Below are 12,615 nucleotides of genomic sequence, written 5' to 3'. Positions count from 1 at the left end.
GTCTTAACATGTAAAACAACTGTGTTTTCAGTTCAATCAGTAGTTTTTTTTTTTTACAACAGACATTGCACAAAATATATTTTTTTCTGAAATCTGGGTTCAGATGCTTAATGTGCAAACTAAAGGCATGATAGTAAAGAAAGCAAGTAACCAAGTCAGCATGAGGGAATTTCAGAGTGAGTACTTACTTTTGCCAGCGTAGCCTATATCTTTCAGTTCCATGACATGTAAAATATAGAGAAATATTGAGAACACAAGCGATTTTTAAAAGAGTTTTCTTTCAAAGGCGGATAAATATGGTCTGTCTGGAGATTGCAGCATGAGGAGCAGAGAAACCAGACAGTTCGGCCTCCCTAACCACCCTAGAGAGTAACCTTAAGAAGAGCCAGAAACTCAAAGGGGAATCTGTCCTGCATGCCACTGCACCAGATATTAGAGTGAGAGAGGTACCTGCTGAGTGCCATTCACAATGTGAAGCAAAGCAGCTAATCCTCATGCAGAACACCGTAGAAAAACAACATCAGACTCCAGGTAAGTAGAAACTGTTGAGATTTTTTTTTAACCTAACTAGTGTGGCCCTGTGGAAAGAGTGGGCTGAAGACAGCATGGAGCAGCTGTGAGGATGGAGAGAAAGACAGAGATGAAGAGGGAGAGGCAAGGAAGAGGGGGGTGGGCAGAGGAAAAAGAAAGAGAGGGATAGATAGATAGATAGATAGATAGATAGATAGATAGATAGATAGATAGATAGATAGATAGATAGATAGATAGATAGATAGATAGATAGATAGATAGATAGATAGATAGATAGATAGATTATGTTAGGCCAATGATAGCAGAGAGAGGGAGAGAGAGAGAGAGAGAGAGAGAGAGAGAGAGAGAGAGAGAGCACAGCTGAAACCATTAGGAATCCTAGCATGGCCTGCAGAGCATCATTCAGTGTTACATCAGTCCAGACATGTAGCCCTCTGCTGCTCCTGCCTACTTAGGTTCTTCCATCCAGCTCATACACAAATCACCAAATCTGACAGACACCTTTCACCTCATTTCATGACACAATTTAAATGCTCAGGCGAAATCTACAACAGGGACCCATCTACTATAGAGTCTAAAAGCACACTGTATTGTTTTATGTTGCATTGTATTGTAATTGATTTTACGTATTTATTGTTTAATGTATTTATTTATTTGTCAAAAACACTAAAGTAATGACAAAAAGACACAAAACCATAAGAAGAAGTGATGACATATACAAAAATAGAAAATAATTAATAGAGATTTGAGGTACATTAAAAGAAGCTTCTGAAACCCAAAATCTGTTATTGATATTACAATGTGCTTGCTATGCTTATATTTGACAGTCCCATTAAACCACTACTCAGCAGTGACAGTTGGATATCTCCTTCTGCAGCAACCAGGCAACAGAGACATCAGCATGTGTGAGGGCCCCTCCCACCTGACAGGCTGGTACAGGCAGAGCTGCACATACAGTAGTGGCAGCCTGAGTCAGAAGAAGGGGTACAGTGCTGGTGAACAGGGAGAAGAGGAGATGGATTTTCATCCCATTCCCAGCAGATCCTCTCTGCTCCTGCACACGTACTCACACAAGCGCCCCTGCACGTGTTCACTAATTCACACTCCTCATTAAAATACAGGAATGAACCACGTGGGTGTGGTGTGTGACTGTGAGTTTGGATCTTTGATAGATGGTAGATTCCGTTCACTGCTACAGAGGGCGGTCTCGGCCGAGTCTGAGAACACAGATCAATGCTGGTTCCCCTGATCCGATTCACACTTGTGACATTTTGAACTCAAGTACAAGGTTTCAACCACAGCAATTCAATGAGAGTTAATATATTGTAGCTCTTGTTGTTGTGACAGAGATTGTGGACCCCTTACTGATCAGGTGTGCGATTGATTCAGGTTTGGTTTTCCAAATAAACCAAAGGGCAAAGGAGGTCAAATAAACAGGCAGCCAATCCTCCCACAGTAATCCGTATGATATCATGGCCCTGTTATGGAATCCTATTATTGGATAACTGGAGTACCATGGTAAACAAAAACACTGCCCAGTACCCTACTGACACAGACAAAAAACCACAACATTCTGAAGGGTAGGATAGATGAAACCTCCTGTGCGCCTCATTGGGATAAAGACATTTTTTTTGTGAGGAGACACCATTTTGCTGTGCTTTCAGCCAATTCAGAAAACACCGCCCTATTTAATTTCACTCTCTGACGTGTGTAAAATCAGAAAGGCGCTGTCATGCCTGTGCCGTGTCTGGAGTCTAAACACGTTTCACTCACTGGTTTCGCTAACAGAATAGAAAAAAGAGACATTTCCAACTAATTTTATCTGCAGGATGTGTCTCAATTCGGAAGCGCTTTGGGTCGACTATAATGGATTAGGAATGACTCGCTTATGTGGGAATTAAGCGTATAAAACATTCAATTAAAATACAGCAGAGGAGCTTTTAGTGCATGAATATAATGTGCATGACACAAGGAAGGCAGCACGGGTCAGTGTGGGTGGTGGAGAAGAGGAAGGTCATCTCTCTATTGCTTCGCTCCTCCTCTCTCTCACATTCTCTAAATCATATAAATCATGTATGCACACACCAACCCTGCTCAGGCTCCAACAGAGGCCTCAGCTCCCTTCTGCTCTCCCACTGTGCCTCCCAGATAAACATCCTGCCTGATGAACTCTTCAGCTTATCTTCACTGTTCCCCTGACTACACCACAGCAGATTACTGCACTGATATGTGTGTGTGTGTGTGTGTGTGTGAGAGAGAGAGAGAGAGAGAGGGAGGGAGAGAGAGACAAAGGGTGAGAGTGCATGAGCATGAAAGAGTGTGAGAGAGAGCACAGAGACAGTAGCAGATGACAGGTCTCTCTGAGTGTGGCCGGTGTAAGCTGTAGTAACAACTTCTGCAAAGCTTTCCTCACACTAAAGAGAATGGAGAGCGAGAGAGAGAGAAAAAAAAAGGATTTTGACTTTTAGACACTTGTTTATTTTAAACCACTTGAGGCCTGAACTGAAAGAAAACAAAACACACACACACACACACACACACACACACACACACACACACACACACACACACAGACACACACTGTATAAAATTATATATAAAGCTATACACATACACCAAGTCTTGTCCACATATATACATATGTTTATCAGTAAAAGACCTCACTATACAATAAAAAACATGAAACATTCACAATCTGCTGAAAGTATGTGTGTTTTGTGATTCTGCAAGGGCCTAAAGCAGGACCATCATGTTAATGTCCTGCCCTTCATTATTACAATGGTGTGTGTGTCATACAGATAGCCAACCTTGCCTGCCCTGATCAAAGATTTGCCAGTGTACATCTCTTCCTCTGAGCTTGGCTGTACTTATAGCTCCATGCAAAAACAGTTTGTGTAAATATAAAACAAAATTTGTCAAAACTGTCTAACACCATAAACTATGGTATACAGCTTGGAATACTCAGAATAGGGGGAAACGCTGTCAACAGCATGACATAAAGTACACATGGGCAAAATCTCCTTGTTAAATTTGGTTACCAGACTATTTGTAACCACTGCACAATGGTTAGCCTCCTTATTGGAGTTTGAAGGTCCCCAGATCTTCTGGTAGAGGACATTTGTACAAACATCTCCATGATTTTGAGACACTTCCTCTGAGACTGAGAGATAAATCCTCAATTTTCTATCAGTCCTTTCCTTAGTGCTGTGTAATGTATTTCACAGATATCACAAAATTATCTTCTGAGTAGTGTAGAATTCTATACCTCTATATTCCATTTGTAAATGAATCTGATCATTAATCTCATCCCTTTCTTAAGCTTTAGGTATTAGCTAGGAAAAGACAAAATCATTTAAAACAGAGTTTAGAGCAGTTGTTATGTCTTGGGAAAGGTAGCTTTGATCTTCTGAATGAAGCTGACGACAGTTTTGAGCTCAACGACATTTGCATTCACTTGAGCAGACAGCCACGGTCTTGAGGACAGATTAAGAAGGCCCTTTACTCTAGTTATACAGGACTGTTTAAAAACAAAAGCCAGTGTGCTTGATATCAAGGGCTATATTCTAAGCAGAGGGTTTAAAAGGGTGGTTCTATCACAAAGTAATGTTCATCATCTGGCCTCAATGCTCTAAACACTCCCAAGGCTTTAAAAACAGAACCAAAGAAGCCTACAAATTCCTGGAGTATGGAAATATGCCTAGAAGTTCAGGATACACTGTCTGTGCAGTACTACAGTTTCTGTAGTGTCTGGAGCCTCATGGCCATGAGCTTTAAAGGCACATGAATAAATCCTTGACTACATTCATCCACTGACAGATATAGGACCCCTGGAGGGAGGCAGTAATAATAACAACAATAATATGTTGCATTTATAAAGCACCTTTCTAGAGCTCAAGGTTTCTATACAGATGAGCAGTGGTCACAATGAACACAGAATAAAAACAAGATTAACAATGAACACACATATTAAAACACACGTCAAAAACAAAAGACAACAAAACTGCAACAATTAGGAGGTATTGACATGAATTAAGTTTGGTGAAGAGGTATGCTTTTAGTTTAGTTTTAAATGAAGTGAAAATTAAATGGATGAACAGTCATGTAAGTACTGGGGCAGGAAGTTTAAGTGTCATAGCACTAAAAGATCTGCCATTCCAGGAAGAGAGTTCAGTGTGAAGAATGGGTATGGGTGGAGGGAGTGGCTAGCCCAGGCAACACCTTGAAGCTAATGTGATGTATTGTATGTTGTTATGTTGTTTAAATTGCATGCGTAAATTTATGTGCAGTCATAGCCAATGATATAAGATGGAAGTGACATGCTCTGAACATGTGGTATGAGTAAGAACTCTAGTGGCTGAATTCTGAATGTACTGTAGCCTGTTTATGGCTTTTGAAGGCAGACCAGTGAAGAAGATTGCTATAATCTAGTCAAGACATAATTAAAGCATGGACAAGCTGCAGAGTTTCTGCAGCTCTGACACTGAGCATGTGACAGAGACATGCAATATTACAAAGGTGAAAATCTGTATTTTTAGTGAGCAGGTTTATGTGAGGTATGAAGGTGAGCAAAAGGTAAACAATACACCAAGATTACAGACAGTTTTTGAAGTTTGACAATGACACCATCTATATTTAGGACAAAATAAGTGAATTCAGAAGATAGAAACAGAGCCAGTAATGACAATGGCAGAAAATGCCCACTAACACATTTTGAATCTTCAGAATAAGTGCTTTAGATAGATCTACAACAGCAAGCTTGTGCCATAGCATAGAGGGTGCCAGGTTGGTGATGACCAGAGGTCCAGTACTGGACAGTTGTGGAAGTTTCCATCAGCACCTCTGGAGTCTCCATTCTACCTTGTCAACAAATCACAGTTCTTCTCCTTGTATTGATCAGTTCCAAGGAAGATTCCCTGACTTTAGAGCCCTCTGTGTATATTATGTGTAGGATCCAGAATGATGCTTCAGCCTGCAAATCTCCAAGAAGGAAAGTTGTACATTTGTCCCAATTGATCATCCAATATGCTGGAAAATGTCTAAGCAAGAGATTATCTTGACAGTGTCCTACAGTGTTTATGACAAACAACAGTCATGATATTGGCATAGGCTGTTTGCTGTATGCCTCCAGTGACTATAAAAGATCTTAGTAAATTCTCAAGATCACCTATTTTATGCATAGGAGCACCAACACCATCCTCCAAGCAGTCAAGGGAAGGTTTCCATTGTCAGCACACTTAGGCAACAGCATGTATAGATCGTTACTAAGTAAAAACTTATATTGAATTCATCTGACAGACCATCAAACCCAGGTGATGTTCAGTCATTCTGCTCCTGGATTGCCCTTGGTAATTCAGTGAAGGTCAGGTGCTTCCTAGCTTCATTCGATATCATACTGGGAACTGAAGAAGGTCACAAAGGACCTTGAGCATTGACAGTGAGTCACAGGTCTTCAAGAAGTTTCTCATAAAAGTAAATAGCAAAGGACCGAATTTTGTACTGGTTATATGTTTCTTTGTCACTGAGGATTTTTTTTTTTTAAATGGTGTTTCTTCAGGCTTGTCTAGCTTTCTAGCCCAAAGAAGAAAGTGATGGGTACATCCACATCATTCAACTGAGACAAATAGGCTCTGAAAAGTAAAGTGCTAATATTCTATACTGTTCTAGCAGATTCCTCAAATAAAAGTTTTTTTGCTTTCTATGGTGACATTGGCATTTGAGGTACCACTAACATTGGGACTGCTTTATTCAAGAATGTCTCCTGTTGGGTTTTTCAATGTCTCTTTCAGGGCTCTGGTGCTGTGTGTGCTGTACTACTGGCAAAATACATTTATATGCGCTTTGCCTATATCCCACAACTAACTCAAGATTGGAAAACTTGATCTCTCTTACCTCCTATTACAGAAAAGCATGAATAAAGGAATTTTCCTACACTAGTCTAATATTTATTTATTTATTTATTTTTATTATTACCATCCATATTATTATCTTTGGGGTCAAAAATTTAGTATTTCCTAATGCATTTGTGATATCATTTAGTGCTTCATATTTAATTACTTTTTCTAATTTAATGGGAAAATCTGAGTAAACATCAAGGTATCATAAAGATATATTTTCAAGATCCTGTACACATTTTTTAAGTCATGTATTCATTTGATCAATTATATAAGAAATCTAATTTTACACACATTTGTTTTGCTTTTTTTTTGGATGATATTGAGGCACTATAACAAGCAGTTTTTTAATCTTCAGGACAATTCCCTATGCTTTAGAGGACTAACCCAGAAAAAAAAAACAAAAAAAACCCCCATACCTGTAGTAAAACGAGAACCTCTGATAGATCACATGACATGGGGAGCGGAAAACATCATTCCCATGAGAACTTTGATATCTCTTACTGCTCTGTGTGCTCTCTCTTTATGTTCTCTCTCAACTGAAAATGACACAATAAGGTTTAGTCACAGGCCTCTGACAGTGAAAATGTCATAGAGGAGAATGTGTGTGACACAGAGGAGAATGTGTGTGAGCTGGTGGAGAATGTGTGAGACAGAAGAGAATGTGTGTGAGATGGAGGAAAATGTGTGAGACAGCGGAGAATGTGTGTGAGATGGAGGACAACTGTGTGAGACAGAAGAGAATGTGTGTGAGAGAGGAGAATGAGTGTGAGACAGAGGAGAATGAGTGTGAGACAGAGGAGAATACTAAGGAGAATTCTGATTATGAGGCATCCTCCTCTGATGAGAAGGAGACCCATTTTGTTGGCACGTTGCCTTCCAAAATGTAAAGTTATTATGGCCCCTCTCCTCTATTGAATACAGTGTAGACTTAGTGTTGCTAATGTCATAAAATGTCTCCAGGCTCCAACAAATATGCTGTCAGGCATATCCAAGACATAAAATCAGCCTTTGAGCTCTTCTTAATACCATAAATGAAAAAATGACAAATGTAGAAGGGAGGCATGTGTATGGAGACAGTTGGAAAGACTTGGATGTGACCCACTTGAAGGCAATATACCCAGCCACAATATCTCTAAAGACATTTCATGTTTCCTTCCATCTCATACTCTTTGATGACAGAAAAACAAGGCATGGCTTATGAGAGTGTGATAATATGTAGTGATTGAATAATGCATGTTACTATCCTTGATAACTGAAAATGTTTTTCTTTCCAATAATTAACAAAACTAGACAATTTTTCCACAGTCATATAATAGGTATTGTGGATGTACTGTGTGTGTGTGTGTGGGGGGGGGGGGGGTATGTTTTATTTCTGGTGTACTGTTTGACTATCCATATGATAACTCAGTTATGGTAATCAATTATAGAGTTAAGAACTTCATAAGATTGTAGATGAGGTTCTTCATGGTTCCTGTCCGTGTCTTAAAATCACGATACTGTCCAATGCGCAGTTCAATGGTGCTTCTGAAAGCTTTTTAGAAAAGGTTATGTGCTCTAGACTTATATTTGGAGCATATATAGACCATTTCTCTCTTATTGAATTAGCAGTAAGCTCAGCGTGGTCCCTGCGAGTCTGCCCTGCATCAGTGCCCTGCAACACCATGCTGGAGTTGCAGATTTAGTGCTTTTTGTAGCGCACTACCTGTTTTCTGCCTCAGTCACCTGCATGTCAGTGGCCCTCGTGTATTATTAGGTGTAATATTAGGAAGGTTATATTCCTGAGCAGATAGTTCCCACCCCTCTTGCATCACTCCTGTCTAACTGTCCGATCACTTTTGCAGTGGACATGTGTCTGGAACCTAAAACAACTCTGGATGTTTCCAGCTAAGAGGAATCATTTGAATTGGATCTAATAATTTACCATAGCACGTGAGAATGCGCTCATGAGAATGACCTCTTTAGATAGATTAGGCAATGGTAGAACAGGAACAAGCAGATTCTTAATCGTTAGACCATTCTCTACTAAATAGTGAATCATCACTTTAAGGAAAAAAAAATGCATATGTTCATCCAGGACACCGTCAAGATATTCAATGCACCAATCTCGCTACTAACAGCAATTAACAGCAATTACCAACAGAAACAACAATTACACTGACACCAACTTTGCAGGGATTGCAGGCTTGCAAAATTTACAGCCATTTACAGCAGACAATGCCAGAATGCAGTCAGAATTCGGCCCCACTGTCAGCCAGATTAGCTGACGCAGACAGCTCAGCACCCTGATAAAAAACGGATTTGAAGTATCAGTGATTTACACCTCTATCGAATACTAATCTCTAAGGTGAAAAGGGGGAAAAGCGAAAAAGTTTCAAAACTCTCTCAGAAATGGCACAACTGACTAAAGTGCTCACACAATCCTCTTAGCTTTTCACTGCGCACGCACTGACAGAGCTGTGGAGGAGAAAGAGAGAGCGACTATGTCTGGTCCAAATTGTAAAAGCCTATGGCTGGTGTATGGCCAGTGTTAGCTGTAGAAGCCTATGAGGTTTTCCATGCACTAGGAGACTAGAGACAGAGAGAGACAGAGTGAGAGAGTGTGCATGGCCAGTGTTAGCTATAGAAGCCTACAAGGTTTTCCATACACATGCAAGGTTTTCCATACACAGTTCAGTGTGAAAGAGGAAAAAACAACCTTCTCTCTTTCTGTCTGTCTCACTCTCTCCCTCACCCTCTATCTCCTGCATTTTGCAATTGCTCTCTTATTTATTCTCTCTTTCCCTTTCTCTCTCCCTATGGAGTGGTGGAGTAGTTTACAGAGACAAGTATGCTGACGCTTTGCATGGCTGTCCTAGTCCATACAGAGCCGCTCCATTGATCAAATTCGTATCTAAATGAACTGCTGCCCATGGTGTCACCTTTCAAAAGACACAGCAGGGTGGGCTTGCACAGTACCAGGGCCAGAGAGACAAGCTAGCATGGAAGTCCTGAGCCTTGCTAGCAAGGTGTGACAGCACACACCAGCTCCCAGGCCTCAAAGAACACCAGGAGCCCTGCAGGATGGAACAGTGGATACAGACAGCACAGAAATGGACACTATTTGCAGGGTTGAGAAGTGGATTGACAAAACCACTACAGAAAACCACAGCATCAGCCAAACACTTCTCTTCTCTTCTCACCCTGATGCCATAATGATAAGTCTTGGGCAGTTTGTTATGTCAGTAAGAAGCCTGATTCCTGGCATTTGAATGTGGGATAATAATTATGATACTACTGTGTGTATTCAGTGAAGAGAGGGAGCTCTGCTTGCTCTCTTTCTCCATGAGTTTCATAGCACATAGTTTCCACCACATAGACATCTCCATTACAGCAGCAGAACAGAGACTTGGGTCTAAAATAATGCGGCCATTACAGCCTATAATACTCCGCCTGGCCCCTGTGCAGTAAATAACTGTTAAATGTCTTTAGGAAATGGGGCAGCAGGACTTCCTTTAACCTTGTGTGTTAGGGCCCCGTGCGCTCTAATGCAAATTAAACATTACTTACCCTGTCTTTAAGATAGATCTCCAGAGTCCTTATTTCCTGACCTTTTTTTTAAGCATTCCGAGTGCCCTGGGTGAGCTGTCGCCCCAAGCTGTTCTAACATTAGAAGCCTCTCAGAGAGTGGTCCACAGCCCACAGTACCTCAGTTTGTTTCCACCTCAAAATGAAATCAGTCACATTTCTGCAAGTTACGGGTCACTAAGAGGAGTAAAAAGCATGTAAAATATGTAGGTGTATATGTTTACCATGCTGCTTGGGTAATAGCTATTGGAGATGTATTATAAAGGCAATATATGGCAGTGGAGTTAAAAATCAACAGAAATTCAGATAGAAATATTCAAACATTAAAATTTGTTGTTTTTTTGTAATTTTACACATTAATGGTTATTTTCATGAACATAGATTGTTACATTTCTGTCTTCAGTAAGCATGCAATGTATTACTGAAACATTGGTGTAAGATCTGAATAAAAAAAAAAATAAAAATAAAAAAAATAAATTATATATATATATATATATATATATATATATATATATATATATATATATATTTTTTTTTTTTTTTTTTACTTCATCATCATTTTATTTGGAGCAAACTGGTATGCGACTTTTACAATTCAAGAGAATGTTTATGGTAATCCATAATTCTAAGCAATATAACTGGCAAAATAGAAATTAAATAAAACTATAATCATTGTACATTAGTATTAGGGAGTGACATCACAGTGAACTGAATATGTCATATCTCACACAAATTAAAAATCACATTACTATTTTTTGTACTGCACACTGCAGCACAACAGTCCACACACAAATAAATAACACTGATTTATATAGATTATCGGTAGACATATGAAAATAAAACCCTATTATATCTCAAACAGTTATTTTTACAGACAAACCAGGATGAACAGAACAAATTAATGACAAAAGTTCAGAGTTCAGATATTTGCTTTAATACCAGTAATATGAAACACCTTGATTTCAGAAGGTAATAACAGCAGAGATATTGTTCACATTATCATGGGTGGTGATGCTTAACCTGATGACCATTCTCACAGTTAAACTGTACATGTGTATGTGTGTGTGTGTGTGTGTGTGTGCGCGCGTGTGTGTGTGCCTTGCGTGTGTGGTGTGTGTGTGTGTGTGTGTGTGTGTGTGTGTGTGTGTGTGTAAGTAAAATCATGGAAGTGAAGCAGGGCTCCAGGCTGCCTGGGAAAAAGTTCAGACTGCCATGGGAACCCAGAGGCCAGGGACTGACAGGAGAGTCAGTGGGTCATGAGAATGGTATGGACATCCAGCATAGTCCACAGCCTGACTCACACCATCTGCCTAGCTCCATGGACAACAAGGGAGCATCCAGACAGAGCAGGGATTTTACCCACGGCTGGATATTGATTGCTATGGAAGGGGGAATGTCCGTTGGCCACATTCCGTGAGACACTGGCATCATCGTTGTTCTCTAAGCCTCTCTACCTCCTGTTTGAGGGTAAGGGCATGAAAGACTTCATAAGATTCAAAATGCTGATTATTTTTATGTACATATGTTATTATTAGTATTAATATATTGTTATTGCTTAGTGTATCCACTGTATATTTATTTCTAAAAGCAGTCCTCAAGCGAGTATATGCTGCTGTTTGAAGGTGAGATGCCTAATGCAGGTGAATTAAAACCTTGAAGATGTCTGGAATTTCCTCCGGGAAACACATTTATTCTACATGTGTATTTGGCTTATATGTTTTCTGACTCACCAACAGGTATTTCAGTCTTCCTAAAGCCGTAATCACCAGTAGTTATTTGGCAGAAACATTTCATTCATCCTAAAATAATCCTCCTACCCAGCATGTTTAATCCAGCAGACTGAACAAAATTGTTTTCGGATGAGATTTGTATAAACAGCTGTTTTTCAAACAGACCATGGCAATACACTCATCAAATAATCCCTGAGCAAATATCCCTCTGTGCCATCCGTGGTTCGGAAACCACTGGAAATGCCAGAGCTCTCACCTTCCTCCGGTGACACAGACTGCTGCAGCACCCTCCATACCACAGCCGGCTCAGAGTGGCCTAATTGAGGCCAGTAATTCTATGATTAAGGTCCACTCAAACTCTGCCCGCCCGCTTCTACCACAGTGCGTATCGCTCCGAACCATCACGCTTATTATTGTATCGTGTTCCCCGGTTCTAACGATTAGCAGAGAAATGGGTAATCCTTATCTGAGCGTTAACTATGCAGGAAATACATTAGTCTCAGGAGCTGTTCCACAGTCTATAGCTGTGGTTATATTACAGTGGATTGGGCACGGCCTATGATCCTGTCACTGGCTCATGTTCCCCAGCGTAAAGATTTTCTGCAACCGCAGAGCCTGCAGTCCGTCACTCATAAACCTGCCCCCAACCTGTGTTAAGGGTAAAATTTCCCCCAGAATGGCCCAATGATTGGAAATCACATCCAAATACAGCCCTCTGAGGTTTGTTATGTCTGTCACCAAACAACGTTATATTCTGTTACATAAATAGAATGAAGGTATCCATGTTCGTCACAAATAGCTTTATCAAAAATAACTGCCAAGAAATGTAAAAAAAAAAGCATAGTCCTTCTCTGATGTCTGAAATATGCTCATGTAATGCTGATGAAAACTGACAA

The 12,615-nt window shown here is 40.1% G+C and overlaps 1 long non-coding RNA gene across 1 annotated transcript in view; it reads left to right on the top strand.

Annotated features, from left to right (window-relative positions):
* Positions 1-11,295: 11,295 nt before the first annotated feature.
* LOC118242170 (uncharacterized) overlaps positions 11,296-12,615 on the top strand; it is a 56,295-nt gene continuing 54,975 nt past the window's right edge. The window contains exon 1 of the long non-coding RNA XR_004776613.2: positions 11,296-11,456. This is a non-coding gene — a long non-coding RNA (uncharacterized LOC118242170). The remainder of the gene's footprint in view (positions 11,457-12,615) is intronic.

The sequence above is a fragment of the Electrophorus electricus genome, chromosome 14 (genome assembly GCF_041902795.1).
Source record: "Electrophorus electricus isolate QZ-2024a chromosome 14, ASM4190279v1, whole genome shotgun sequence".
NCBI lineage: Eukaryota > Metazoa > Chordata > Actinopteri > Gymnotiformes > Gymnotidae > Electrophorus > Electrophorus electricus.
This window is presented reverse-complemented; position numbering and strand designations above follow the sequence as displayed.